At 38.7% G+C, this 15402-nt stretch overlaps 1 protein-coding gene and 1 long non-coding RNA gene across 2 annotated transcripts in view; one reads left to right on the top strand and one right to left on the bottom strand.

Moving 5' to 3' along the window:
- The window catches only part of LOC117955772, a 17804-nt gene extending 16424 nt beyond the window's left edge, over positions 1-1380 (bottom strand). The window contains exon 1 of the long non-coding RNA XR_004659126.1: positions 1370-1380. This is a non-coding gene — a long non-coding RNA (uncharacterized LOC117955772). The remainder of the gene's footprint in view (positions 1-1369) is intronic.
- Positions 1-15402, top strand: part of ppm1e (protein phosphatase, Mg2+/Mn2+ dependent, 1E) — a 30811-nt gene that overhangs the window by 6492 nt on the left and 8917 nt on the right. The window lies entirely within an intron of this gene.

The raw sequence follows: 15402 nt of genomic DNA, 5'->3' as shown, positions 1-15402 counted from the left end.
ACACACACACACACACACACACACACACACACACACACACACACACACACACACACACACACACACACACACGAGAGTAGGTGGTGTTAGAGGAGCTGCTGGTGACGGATGTAATAAAGGATTAACCACACACTGTAAAGATGTGACATGGATGTTTCTTGTCTCCCATTTTTTATTTGCCTTTATTTGAGGCTAGGGATTATAATCATTAGTTTTCTTTATTAATTGTTCAAAAGACTTATTGATGTCTTTGCACATAAAGACACACTTATGTTTTGATTTAAACATTGTAAATTAAAATGTAAGATGACATCAAAGCAGCAGTTGGACCTAATTAAGCTGACTTTCAGGGGAATTTTGTCGACTTTTGAGCTGAAATATTTAGTCGATAAACAGGATATTACTCTGCAACTATGTTGTTGATCAATTAACTCTTTCAGTCATTTGTCTAGCAACCATGTAGCCTAGTTGACACCAGACTCTTCTCAGTTGTAACTGACAGTGGGTCTGAGAAAGGTTCATTCAACAACGGACGCCGCTCAAATGCCTCTGGGTGCAGTTGGATAGACCTTAAACCAATCAGAGCGATGAAGGAGATGGCCTACGCTGATATATCTGACTTTATGCCGAATCCTTTTTTCTAGATATGAATGCTTTGATTGTTGTTCTTTGTTCTGTTTTTAACAAAAAGGAAACGTTCAAATTGCCTAAAACAGGCGCGATAGCTAATTCAAACAGGTTATGTTCCAGATGCCCCACGGCGGCAGCCATCTTTGTTATGTACAAAATTTGCTTCAATGTAACAGCGCTATCGTCATCGTGTAAAGCCCGCCTCAACATTTGTGATTGGTGCCTCAATTTTGAGAAATTGGAAATGGGCTTGAATGGGCTCTTGGCCAGACAGACTTGCAGAAGAAATCTCTGAGTGTTGGCGTTGGAAAGAGAATCCAGCTGCCATGCATGGTCAAATTTAACCTTTTACACATTCAATAAAACATTCTGTAGTCTGGCTGTTAGATGGACAGACAACTTTCTAACCAGTTTGATGTTTATTAGAGCCCGACTGATATATCGGCGGGACGATATAATCGGCCGATATAAGGCATTTCCCGATCTATCGAGATTGGCATTTATAATGGCTGATTTAAAAAAAATTATATATGTATAATTATTCTGATAAGTGAATATTTAAAAAATAAAAACGGACTGTCATCCATGTTATGAGCATTGGTGATGCATAGTTTTTCCACCAGAGGACGCTCTACAACGTCCTGTTGGCAACACTGATTTTTTGTTAATGTTTTTTGTTCTAAGAACTTTAACTTTTATATCCAATGTTTGCATTTTTATACGTTTTATTTATCAGAACTTTAATATATTTTGATGCTCCTCTCTTCTGTTCTCTCTTATCATATTATTTTAGCGATAACTCATGAATAATTACAAATAACTAATCTTAGGGAAATCTGTTTATGTTTTGTTACGCGTTTCTGGATTTAAAAAAATTATAATATTGACCGATATATCGCAGATTTTTAAATAACATAATATTCGTATTGGTATCGGCCTTAAAAATCCTTTATCGGTTGGGCTCTAATGTTTATGTATCAACAAAAAGAAGTAATTTAATACAATAAATCTTTCACATAGGCTACTGATTTCCTAGAATATGTTCTCCTGTGGTGATCAGGATGGACAACGTGACACAAAGACCCACGGCAATAAAACGCAACATTACCCGACCAAATTAAATGGGGTAGAAAGAGTCCGAGGGATTGACATGCAACAATGGTCTCGACGTTGTCTCATATAGTGGTTCAAAGAATGGCGCCTCAAGCTTTTCACTTAATAAAAGAGGTCCATTAGCCTTCAACCAGCAGGATGACGCTTAATACATGGAGCAGAATCTTCAGTTTGTCTGACAATAAGTTCCCGTTTTCTGCTTTAATTAGAAAATCAAAGGTCACGGCCAGAGCAGACCCAGCAGATGCTTCGTAGAGCATGTCATAGAGAGATGTGTATCTAAAGTAAAGTTGCAATCCAGAGCTCAAATTGGACTTTATCTGAATTGAGCAAATGTTAGAAGATTTTTGTCAATCCACAGCAGACAAATCAGACCAACCGCGGAAGTCCCTCATGTACTGTCTCAGAATCAAGTGACCTCTTTTTTTGAGCTGAACTAGTTTCAAAGACAAAGCGTACGGCTATCATCACATTCAGTGTACATAAAAAAAAGCTTCAGACTGACACCACTCTTGGGAAAAGCTGCTTCTCCCCAATGAAAAAGCATTACTGTGAGCAGACGAAGCTTAAAATGAAAGTCAACATACTCTCCGGCACAGAGAGAGTGTTTAACATTGAATATTTTGAAAGTCCTGGTTTCAAAATGCCATCTGTCTGTCCACTTGCTTTTCACTGTTTAATCAGAGCAATATGAAGCCAGGAGAGTTGATGCCCTGGAGATGTGCATCCTTTGAGGCTTCTGGGAAGTAACTGTATGGCTTTGTAGAGCACCTTTGAAAATTGAGGCTGCTTGAGGCTCTGTCAGCCTCCTTGTTAAAGAAGGGGGTTTCTGTGACTTTGAGGCATACTGTCTTAGAAAACGCCAGCCTGGTAATGCGTACAAAACAAAGTCAGTACTGGCAGCCTTTTAAGAGTGACTAGTGCTTATATTTTATATTATCTTCAACATGTTTTGGGTGTTTTAACACCTCAACCTTGTTTTGGCGTAGTTTTCTCAGGCCAGTCATCCATAAAAACATCTTCTCCTCTTTTTCTCCTATAGCTCTGGTCTATCCAAGCCTTTGAAATTAGTTGCAGGAGCAATCCTTTAATCACAGTTTCTCGCTGGGATTACCACAGAAGCCAGTTTCAGTAACTGCCCTCCGCCACCACTGGCAATTGTTGAGCTTGCATTATTTAATTTACATCCTCCAACATGTACAACCATGAAAACAATTATGGTAAACAATATGCACAAATGTGACCTTGCCCGCTGCAATGTCAGTTTGTCTTGTGACGTCAAGATAAAGATAAAGACAGCATCCTCATGTTAGACGAGTGCAATTGTATTTGTTAATTAAAGTGTTAAATGATAGTAATAATAGTAGTCAGGTGAGAATTGCATTTGATTTTACATCAGTTCACCGTGGCTAAAAGAAAAGCTAGCCACTACTAGCATAAATCACACATGAATCTCTGACTGACCTGTTGCCTGTCAAATTGCATTTTGGGTAATGAAGGCGCAAGAAAGAAGAATTTTTTCGAATAAAAAAGATGATTTCTGTTGTTTGGTTGCATCAATTTAGATCAGAAATCAAATCTGAAAGAATTTAATGGAGTTGTGCTGTGTGGATGCACATTAAGGTGTTCAATAATTTGACATCCGTCCTTTAACTAGGGATTTAGGGCTATCCCAGCATGCACTGGGGAGACAGCAGAGACACAGTCACGACAATTTTAGATTCTCCTGTGGGAGGAAAGCAGAACACCGGAGGCAAAACATGCAAATACAGGGAGAACATGCAAACTCCACACAGACAGGAAACTAGAGCCCTCTTGTCGTGTGCTACAAAGTGTTATACTGCTTGACACACAACACATATTGTAGTTTAAAAAGAGACACTCCTTTTTAAATTTTTTAACATAAAATCTGTGTCTGTGTACTGAAGTATAGAAAAAGGAAGTCATGACGTATAAACTAGCTTCTGTAACTCAAACTCTCATTCAGCTTTCCTTTCATCTGTCTTTTGGGAAAAAATGAAGTGTGTTCGTGGGGTTTACTTTTCATGCTCTAAGCTCTAAGTTTGCTACACCAGTTGCTACAAGGAATCAAAACCTTTGTATTTTGACTAAAACATTTAGTTTTTTTGTCAGCACAGAAAAAAGTACAGCTTCCATGAACCACCTCCATATGTATGAAACTCACAACACTCTCTTTACGTAATATAAAAAAACATTTGCCGTCAAAAAACCTCCCTTTCCTGCTGTTTTTAAAAACATGTCTGAGCTAGCCACTAGCTAGCGCGACAAATGGTAATTGTCGTGAAGTGAAAATTACTACAAACAAATACAGATTGTTGATTAAAACACCAGTTCCCTTAACTAGTAGCCTACTACCGGGACACAAACATGGGTTTCCTAGGTGAAAGTTCAGTTTTTTCTTTTGGTTTATTTAAAAATCTAATATTGCGATATATTGGCCAATAGATATTTAAAAAATAATAATCAAGAAACGCTTAACAACACATAAACAGATTTCCCTAACATTAGTTATATTGTATATTTTATAAGTTCTCAGTAAATAATATGATAATTTGTTTTATTGTCACAACAAAACAGAGGAACATCAAAATATTTTAGTTCTGAGAAATAAAATGTATAAAACTACAAACTTAAGATATGAAACTTAAAACCCTTTGAACAAAAACACAATAAAAAAAATAGTGATGCCAACAGGACGTTGTAGAGCGCCCTCTGGTGGACAAACAATGCAACGCCAACACTCATGACACGGTTGACCGTCCGTTTTTATTTGATTTTGGCCGCTAATTTTTTATGCGGCATTATAAATGCAGATACCAATAGTTCGGGAAATGCTTAATATCAGCCGATAATATCGGCCCGCCGATATATCGGTTGGGCTCTAAGTGAGAGTCATCCGTCTTTCCAGCAATGGCTCTCATTGAAGTCTCTAAAACAGGCGCCTTAATTAATTTCAGCTCTGGAGAGGCCCCATTTTTGGAAGTGCAATGACCTTCAAAAGTGTGCAGTGTCCTCCTTTCCCTCTTACAGCTTTATGGATCGACACTTCTGTACACGCTTTTCCACTCCATAGAGCCAGGCTGTCTCTGTTCACACAAGGTGCCCATTAATTCAAATGATGAGTCACATGTTTGTGGAGCTGAATGCAAAGCAGTTCAGCCCTTGTTACAGTCCAGGATCCTCTACCTGACCGACCTTGAAAAATGTATTTCAAAGCTGCTGAATAGGTGGAGAGAAGAGCATGATTAGCCTAAAGCAGCCACACAAAAGTGATGGATTTTATCCCGGTAAAGAATGTGTGTTTAAGTTTAACTGGAATTTAACCCATTTTTGGCCTTATTGTGTATTTAGATAAGGCTGTTTAACATCACTGTCGGCTGAAAACATATATGTCCAAAACTGTGGTGTTTTCAGGAAGTGAATAAGGTCTATTTGAAAACATTTTATTGAGCTATTTAGACGGACATAAAATAAAGGTTAACCAATAGCATCAATTTATGAAGAAAAAAAAAGAAATATAAAGATAAAAGGTTTCTGCCTGACAGCTACGATAAGGAACAATAAAGAGGTCATAAATTACATCATATCTGCTCACTATTTTATCAAATCAATAGTCTCACCTTGCCAGACCCTCTTCCAGAAGGAGGGTCTTGGACAGATAGTCTAGCTAGCTGTCTGGATTCACCCTGCAGAGATCGGAGGAGCAGTTAACCATGGTCCTCATGAATCCACCGGAGTTTAAAATCACAACAAAGGAAGAGGAAGGTACCCGACATCCGGCCAAAAAGAAAGATATCCGGCGGAATTTTTGGCGGCACCGGCGCAGTCCCGGAAGTGCAACGTCGTGGATATAGACTACCAAATCAGTAGCTCTGTAGATAAAAATGCCACTATCTCTTAGTTAATTAAATTCTAATTGGATTTTAGGTGGCAAAATTGACAACATACTGATTACTTTATTGAACTGTTATGTTAAGTCTGCCCTGTGTGTGATGCTAGAGGGAAGCAGCGGGGTCATTAAATTAAAACATTTTACTCTTTTAAGTAGGGACTGCAACTAAAGATTATCTTTAATATCGATTCGTCTCGCCAACATTTTTACCAGTAATGTTATAATTTTTTATTCTTAAAGAGAGAAAAATTCAAAATGCAGAAAAACGTGCTTGTTTTGTCAGTCCAAGACCAATTTACAATTTTTATACCTGCAAATACTCACATTTTAGAAGATGAAAGATTAGCACATGGACACACTGTGTAGTGTATTTTGAGGGGACCCCTAACACTTGTTACACTGCTGAACGCCATGCTGGGTACAGCTTGCTCTCGGTTGCTAGCTACAGAACATTTGAGAACAGATGAAGAAAGATAGACCAAATATTCAGTGATGCATCTTTTAGAATGAATACTGGTGTTTCCAGAAATAGCCTGGCTAGCCTAGCTTAAGCATATGATGCAGCTATGTCATGACATGTCAGAAATCTGAAAGCAGCTAAACCGGAAGCAGAGCAACCGGCTGATTCTTTCCTATGCTGAGCATGAAAACCAGACTCTTAAAATACTGAAAAGATTGCATAAACTGCTTGAAAATGTATATGATTTTATTCACAAAGTAAGCATTTTAAATTGAATTTAAGTTTGTTAAGCATTACCAGGGCAAGGTTACATTTATTTAGGAGATGTTTCACAACAGCTGTTTACTTCCAGTAAGCAGAGAGCGGTTCACAATCAACGAGCAACTTTTGACCTCTAAGCAATTTAATACGCTGTTGAAACAGATGGTTGGGAAAGGATCAAGTCAGCACGTTGAGGCTAGAATATGACATTTCTTTTACACACTAAAACATTTGACTTTTGACAGCCTTGAAGGAAATCTTGTGACTGTGGTATGCTACATATCTATGTAGAATCTCTGGTATGATAAATGAGTCAATTACAGAGGAAATGTTTGACTCCGGGCTGTTTTTAACCAACATGTCTGCGGCACAGAGGACAGGCCGAGGGGCAGGACAGTGGATGTGTTCAGGTCAAGGCTGGTGATATTCTAATACTAATTTTAAATTTCAAATGATCCCCCCCAAAAAATACCAATAACCAACAATGACTTTATCCTACAAGGTGGAGGCTGGGGGTGTGGCCTTGACCAACTGCCACTTTGCTTGTTTGATAGTCATGATGTTGCTCTCTCTCGTGGGTGGGCCAAATTCTCTGGGCGGGAAAAGCAAAGAAAGGGGAGGTAACCTTGCCCTTTATGACCTCATAAGGATCAAGATTCTGTATCGGCCCATCTGAGCTTTCATTTTCACAAAGGCAGAGCAGGATACCCAGGGCTTAGTTTACACCTATAACCATTTCTAGCCACTGGAGGACCATAGAAATGCTAAGGGAACACATATTAATGTTAAAATTAAAAAAAGCCCATTAAGTGAAATTTTCATGCCAAGGGACCTTCAAAATTAGCTTGACAATTGAATGGAAACACGACTAGTGTTATGTGACTCACTTTTGGCAACCAAACAGAGGAACGTCTGCACTCAGTTGTACAACGTAGTGTATTTAGTGTACAGCGTAGTTTTGCGGGCTGCCATTAAAAAAATAAAAAATCTGGGGTACCAGGTTCTGTCCACAACTTTAGCAAAAAACAAAACAAAATCGAGTTGATAAGAGTAAAGTCAAGCCATAGCATGCAATGGAAAAAATGCCTTAAACTGCTCAAGATTTGGCAACTAATGCATTGCTGACACAGAAAAGACTACTATTCATGTTAAAATGTGTAAAAAAAAAAATGATTACGTTAAAAAGGAAACTTCCAGAGACTGGGCATGATGTGCTCTCCCCAATCCACCAATGATCCAGCTGGTAGGTTACATAATACTGCCTTAAGGCTTTGTGCAGAGTAGCGCTGGGTCTGCTCAAAAACCTCAGAGGGAACAATTACATGCAACTTCTCCAGTCTATCTGTGGAGGCTGAGCAGAGGCTGAAGGCTGATCTGGAAACCGACTACAATACAACAGAGACACAACAAAACTATTTCAAAAGGCCTCATTGTTCTTGCAGTGTGTCACCTTAAATTCTCCGGTTGCTGTCACGTCTTGTTGAAATAGTAGACCCACTGCCTACACAACTCTCAAGAGATGTACTGCAGGTTGTGTGGAGGTTTTCTTTCTAATTTTATGACAGATTAGACACGCCTCTCTGCAGCCAACATTGTGCACTTCATCGTTAAGTGGAACATGGCATCGCAAGTGCGTGCAGCAGCACTCTGTGACGTCGGCAGTCACAAGTCGCTCCATCATTTCCTCGCTGTTTGAAGTGCACAGGGTTACATCAGCATGCCCAAAAAAAAACCAGAGGTGTACTTTGGTTAAAAGTGCTGAGATGGCAAAACACACTTTTTGTTGACATCTGCTGGTCATCAGCTGCCGGATAACCACGCTGATTAGTTTTTAATCTTTACCGAAGATGTAAGACTCTCTTACAAGTAAAAGGCCTGCATGGAAAGTGTGCCTTGAGTAATAAGTTCAATCATGAAAATGTAGGTAAAGTATTAAAAGTATGAAAATGTCCCCTGGGACTGTTACAATATTATAAATTCTGTCATTAGATTATTACGCAGCGTTATTGTAAAAGCAGGATTCTACTGTTGGATTTGGTTGAGCTGGAGCTCATTTTAAAACTATTAACTAATGATTATTTTGTTTATGGATCTGTCTGTTGGTTATTTTCTCCATTAATCGCCCGATTGATTGGTTTGTGTAAATGGCCCGATGGACTCCGCCTACCAAGAGCCTGGGTCTGGGTCTGCCCGAGGTTTCTTCCTAAAAGGAGTTTTTCCTCGCCACTGTCGCACTGTTGCTTGCTCTGGAGGAGACTACTAGAACTGTTGGGTCCTTGTAAACTATAGAGTGTGGTCTAGACCTGCTCTATCTGTAAAGTGTCTGAAGATAACTCTTGTTATGAATTAATACTATAAATAAAATTGAATTTAATTTAAAAAATAGTGAATATAATGAGAAAAGGCGTCACAAATACCCAGAGCTCAAAGTGACACATTCACAGCGTTAATGTGATCATTTGAAGCTGAAACCATGAAATGTTTCTACATGTAAAAAGACAAAACAATGAAAGTAGTTAATCAATGAATCTACTAATCGTTTTAGTTGTAATCAGCTGTACATGGTTTGTGCAAAAAAAGAAAATCTTAATTTATAAAGTACCTACAGCTGTCAGATAATAGATATTTCCCTCTGAGATGTAGTGGAGGAGAAGTGTAAAGTGTCACGAGAAGAAATACTCCAGTAAAGTATAAGTACCTCTTATTTGCACTTACAATATTTGAGTAAAAAAACGTAGTTACAGTCCCCCACTGGTGAGACAACACATCTGTACAGAGCCACTTTTGTTCTACAGTCATGCTCTAATGTTGACGTATTTCGTGCCGTGTTGAAGTGTTTGTATGGAGAACGTCAATATGTTCACATCAATAACTACATCTCTACGGAGTCTCCACTAGGGAGGTGTTGATATTAAAGAATACGTGTCGTGCTAATCTGTGTTTTTTTCTTATAGTCCACAAATTCAATGAAAAGAAGAAAACCAACAATGAATTGATTCTACTAACAAATATCGTCTGTGTAGCCAAAGACTGATTCCTCTGTGCCACACTGTTACAATGGGTGATATGTTCCGTCATTACAATGAACACACACACACACACACACACACACACACACACACACACACACACACACACACACACACACACACACACACACACACACACACACACACACACACACACACACACAGAGTAATTTACTTTGACCTAATCCCACATACACCATCCTGCTGCTCTGAGATGCATACAACTCTGCCTACACACAGACAGAAAAATGCCTCTTGGATCAGCTGGAAACACCGTTGCAAAGCTAAAAAAAAACAGCTGTTTTTCTGACACCATTTGTTACACTTCTGACTTTTCAGAGATACGTTGTTCACAGGACAGCGACACTTCAAAAATATGATGATCTTATAGAAGATAATGCATTGCATTGCGTGTGTGTGTGTGTGTGTGTGTGTGTGTGTGTGTGTGTGTGTACTAAGGAGACAAATGTATTCATCAAAGTCAATTGAAAGCCATCTTAGCGGAGGAGAAGCAGTAAATGCTTTGATGCAAGGGTTACTGGCGCTCTCTGTGTTATGTAATCCTGTTATGCCCTCTTGAGAATACTGTGCTCACATAACCGCAGCTGTTAGAAGCACACTCAATTTAATGTTTGTCTTTCAACCACATGTTGTAAAATGGGATAAAATAAATATGTGGGATTGGAAAGAGCCAGAGGATTTTCCCTCCTTTCTAGAAAAGGCTTCTCTAGTTTTAACAGGAGGGATGTCTGGTACAAGACATATCAATAGCGCCGTGTGCATTCCAGTACATCCACACTCTCACCTCCACTTGGCACAGAAAATGTTCAATATTTAGAATAATTTAGTGGGAGCCTGTTGTCCGGGTTTGGCAACAGGACGACCGACACCATTTACTGTCAGTCACTCACTTCTGTGTTGCTATAGAGACAACCTTGTTGCTCCACACCGGGCTAATTCTGTAGAAAGGAATAAGCTTGTAGAAAGCAAAAAAAAACATGGCTTCATGCATGAGTCATCTGCTAACACATACACTCAGAGCTCTCCAGTTTTATCACTGCGAGCAGCCTGTAAAAGCCCCCCGTGCACAATTTTTGTAGCACACTAAACGCACCACACGAGAGAACAGAAGCAAGACCAGACTGTGCTAAAGACCATCTCTGACTCCAAATGTTATCAACAGTCAGAGCGGCCGCCCGGGTGCGTTTTAACCAGGTGGGCCTGGGGGTGAGAATACGACTGAATAATCATTAAACGAATTAATCAACAACTATTCTGATATTCAAGTCATTTTTCGGCAAATATACCAGATATTTAGGATTTTCTGCTTGTCTCCGTTTTATATGAGAATTAACTAAATATTTTTTTGCCTTGGACTGTTTATAGTTGACAAAACAAGACATTCAAAGATGTTATCGTGGACTCTGGCAATCTGGGATGGACATTAGATTAGATTCAACTTTACTTTTGTCATTCCAGAGAAAACAAAAAGCATTTCAGCCAGAAGTGCAAAAAGCTGTAAAAATGCTAAAGTAATGGACAGTAATTACTTTGCAATTTTGCATTTTATTGACCAAACAATTAAATAACTCAAAAGGAATTTGATTGATCAATAAAACACTGAGAGAAGATTATCAACAGCGGCAATTTGCGGCAGTGGCATCCCTAGTATTTTATTCTTAAATTCACATTTAATTCGTCCTGATCTCCTTCCTTCTGTATGTCCAAGCTGACCCCCTTTAACTGAAGGGATTTGGGCAGAGAAAGTGAAATAATGAAGTCAAATACTTAAGCAATAGCTCACGACAGGACTGGCAACTAACTGATCAAAGCAGTGGTACAACATCAACTCCTGTGTTCCGCAAATAAAATTACAGTTTTTGTCAAAGTCTGGTCGCACGAGGAGAGCCGTAACAAATGCTTCAGTTCCCCGTCGTAAAAGTCTGTCTGGTAAAGTAAAGCGGTGAAAATATTGAACATAGAGCGTACACTTAAAGGGAAAGTTGGCCGATTTTAAACCAGCTCCATATCCTGGTGTGTGTGTGCAGATGAACGGCTTCCCTCAGTTTTGTTAGTTGTTAAAGTTTTTTCTAAGACGCTGAATGATAATTATCGAATCATAGCCATTGTATATGGTCAGTATATCAGGTCTATGAACCAATCAGATTGATTGATTTGAGCTACCCGTTTCATAACAGCTAAATATATCTCTGTAAACTGTAAACGCGTTAAGTTCAACAAATATTCAGATTAAAATTGTTTAGCATACCTCATTAATAATAGAAGAAGAAGCACATTTCATTGTTTGTTTTTTCTTAACTTTATTGGCAAATTATAACATTTTATGTTTTATTATTGCACAAGATGTGACTAAATTTGGACTTGACCGCAATGAGGAGATATTATATATTCATATTGTGTTTTTGTATCAAGGTCCGTTTTAACACTGTTTTCTTTCATTTTAAATATTGAAATTATGACTCTAGCCAGAACCGGCTTTTGATTGTATTTTATTTATAACTTGTTTTCCAAAGATTGTAAAAGTGCACTTCAACGTTTGATCTTATTTTGTGTTTATTATTTAAACATTTGAATATATTCTTTATATTATTTATTTTAAGTGGAATTAAAAAAGTTAAAACGGGAAAAGTATTATGAGAAATGCCACATTTCAAGGTGTTTTCACTGTTGATGTGTTTTACTATTTTTTAAGTTCACAACATCTTTCCAAAAGCCAATGATTAATTGTGTTAAATAATCTGGATTTCAATATTCACCAAAATAATTGTGATTAGGATTTTATTTCCTTAGTCAAACAGCAGTAATGTGGTTTTTGTTCTTGTGAGCTGGTATTTGGGTGTGCATGGATCTTCTGCGTGTATTTACCACATACCATAGTTATTTTCAAACATTCGAATTAAAATTAACAGAAGAAAAGCATCAAGCAAGAAAAAAGCATCCCTGTGAATGTATGTTGATGGACCAGTTAAACCAGTGCTGGTCGTTTATCTAGTCGGTGGTGTTGTTGCAGTGTGATGGTGTGAACTGAGATTAAGCTCTCCTTTAAGCCTCCTCCGCTCCACATAACCACACTGTGATGCCGTGCCACGGGGAACCGGCATTGGTGCACCGTGTGTTCTCCTGCGTAACCTGCAGCCAATCAGAGCCTCTCAGCTCAGCATCCACCCCCCCAGGGCAGCCAATGGTGGAACGAGAAGAGCAGAAAGAGTGAGAGACGACAATGTTTCTATGAATGGAAACCTGGAGAAGGACACTTGTGACGAACAAATCCAAATACTGACAGTCAGACTCCCTCTTCATTTTCTTTATTTCATCCTTTATCTTTGCTTTTTAAAGCTTGTAGTATAATGAAGTAAACCAATACAATGCCCAACCTTTCATTTGCATCTTCAACAAGAAAAAAAAAACTCCTACCTACAAGTACCTTACATGTTAAGCCCTGTGCAAATTAATTCACATTGGTGAACACTGTATGTTTCTGTTCATAAAGAATACTGCAGAGATGAAGCCTTAACACTAAAATATGGATCAGAGGATTAATTTAAACTTTCATTAACAGGGAGATAGTCATAGACATTCCTCCACAGCGCTGCAGAGGAGCACAGCATTCTGGGATAGGAGGAAAACGTGCTCTGGTTTATTGGCATGAATTTATAATTGTCCTCGGCAAAATAGCCTCGGAAAGGAACTTATTTTAGTGGAACGAGTACAACAAGTTTGTTTTAACCTACTTGTCTCTCAACTTAATTTTGTATATTTAATCTGCTCCTTCTCATTTCTTCCGCAGCTAAAACCGTGTGTATGGTGGTCTAAAGTAAGCAGCAATTACGACTAATATTTACACTTATAGTGGCGGTGTCCTCTAGCTCTAGTGGCCGTTAGGGATGAAACGATTACCGGTGTAACGGTAAACCACGATAAAAATGTTGACAATAACAATCTTCGTTTTCATTTCATTTAACATTCAAACCATTGCCAAATTAGGTGCTACAAAGCTAATTAAGACTATCAGCTCCACACAACTGAAATGAAAAGGTGAACGCATGGTTTCTGTGGTCTCCCTGTCAATATTTCTTTGACCTGATAGTGGCATCGGACTTAGAAGTTATGATTTAATTTAATGATTACTCATGTGAGTCAATCCTTAAGAAGGACAACAAATATCACACATTTTGAAGGAGGTTACTGCATTTTGGGGTCATGCTTTCGATTCTCTGTTCCTGATGTTCCAGCCCTTGACCCAGTTTGGGAAATCAAGACGAGAATAGTGAGGCAGGAATTGAAAGAGTGGCTTTGCATATGTCTGGTCCAGATAACCGTAATTATGATGAATAGTGGCAGCAGCGAAACGTTTACACTTTCAACAGGAATAACCCCAATAAACTGCAATAAGCCATTTTTACTATTTTCTAACTGGAGATTTTCAACCTTTAAATTTCTTGCATTGGTCATCAAATATGTAATATGTGCCTAATTTCTAGAGATACAGGGTTAACCAGATGTTAACAGCAGGTGTGAACTGGATCTTACTGTCTCTGACTCTTTATGGTTCCAACGTCCATGCATGATAACGCATCACGAATTGTCTGGATGTATTCTGATACAGTGTCAGGGGGGAATGAGTAATGGCCTTTTTAATACATTTAACTATTTCTGAATATAAGATGGTCGTCAGTGGAGATATTTGTAGTTGCAGTGGTTGCCATGGAGAGAGGAACAATCCCTGTTGTGTCTCAACTTTATATTTGAACTTTTTCCAACTCTACAGCATACAAAGTGAAAAATATTGGAGAGGCAGATTGTAACTGCAGATATTAAATCAAACTAGCAAGACACTTGATATGACATGTTTCATTTCATAAGGGCAATACAGAGACTTTTAGCAGTGTAATTCCAAATATATAAATATCAAATGCAATTTAAAAACAAACAAACAAGGTAATCTATCCTAAATCCTAATCCTAAACCTTACTAAGTAGTTGTGATGCCTAAACAGGTTCTACGCTGCAGGGACTTGCAGGCGCACTGCGCCCTGTAGTGTTACTGGACATTTATAGGATAACGCACAAATAATTGTGGATAACTTTTTGTTATAACGATATCATACAAACCTTGTAGGAGGATCAGCTGAGTTGTGTTATTCTTGCTAAATTATAAATTATGAAACAGCATCACAAAAATAAATCATATGAGGGTTTAGATGAGACTTTTATTCTGAAAAGAAACATCTTTTTCCCTCGCCTCCTAAAGTTTTGCTAATATACTGTATGTATTATTTAGGGGAGTAAATCATGTAAAATTTGTACGCTTTTCTGAAAGAGGAATAGGAAGTTTAGCGATTCGTGTTTAATTTCACAAACTGTACGTGCTGTTTTACTTCCCCTTTTTTATTCTGGACGTTTCTCTGGGAAAGCAGAGGGAGCGTTTATGCATCAGGACACTATGAAGGCTTTGTTTCTCTACCCACTACAGTTTCATGTTGACCAGATGATCTAAGAGGTCTGGCAGGCCGTATATGACAAAGCATGTCAGGGACAAGCTATGAAACAAAACCATGGACAAGAATTCATAATCAAATACTAAAATGAATTAAAGCTGCAAGCAGCATCGCACGGGCCCTCGCTCCTATGCGCGTGTCGAGGTTACTGGCCGATGCCGCTTCTCAAGACACTGCGAATCATCACCAATGAAAGGGAACTCCCTGCTGAGTTCATTGATACCTCAAGTGGCTTAAGCATAGGGGGCGGGCCAAAACCACAACCAATGACAAACGAGCGCTCTGCTGAGTTCAATGATACCTCACACAAGACTACATCAAATGGGTAATTACTTATGAAAAGGGGCTAACACATAGGGGCGGGTCAAACCATCACCAATCAAAAAGTAACTCTCTGCTGAATTGTACACTGTAGTTACAGCCACTTGCTAAACCCTCAAAATGGCTGCCCCGCCGTGACCATGCCCTATGACAAAAG

This window comes from Etheostoma cragini, chromosome 13 (genome assembly GCF_013103735.1).
Source record: "Etheostoma cragini isolate CJK2018 chromosome 13, CSU_Ecrag_1.0, whole genome shotgun sequence".
NCBI classification, from domain to species: Eukaryota; Metazoa; Chordata; class Actinopteri; order Perciformes; family Percidae; genus Etheostoma; species Etheostoma cragini.
This window is presented reverse-complemented; position numbering and strand designations above follow the sequence as displayed.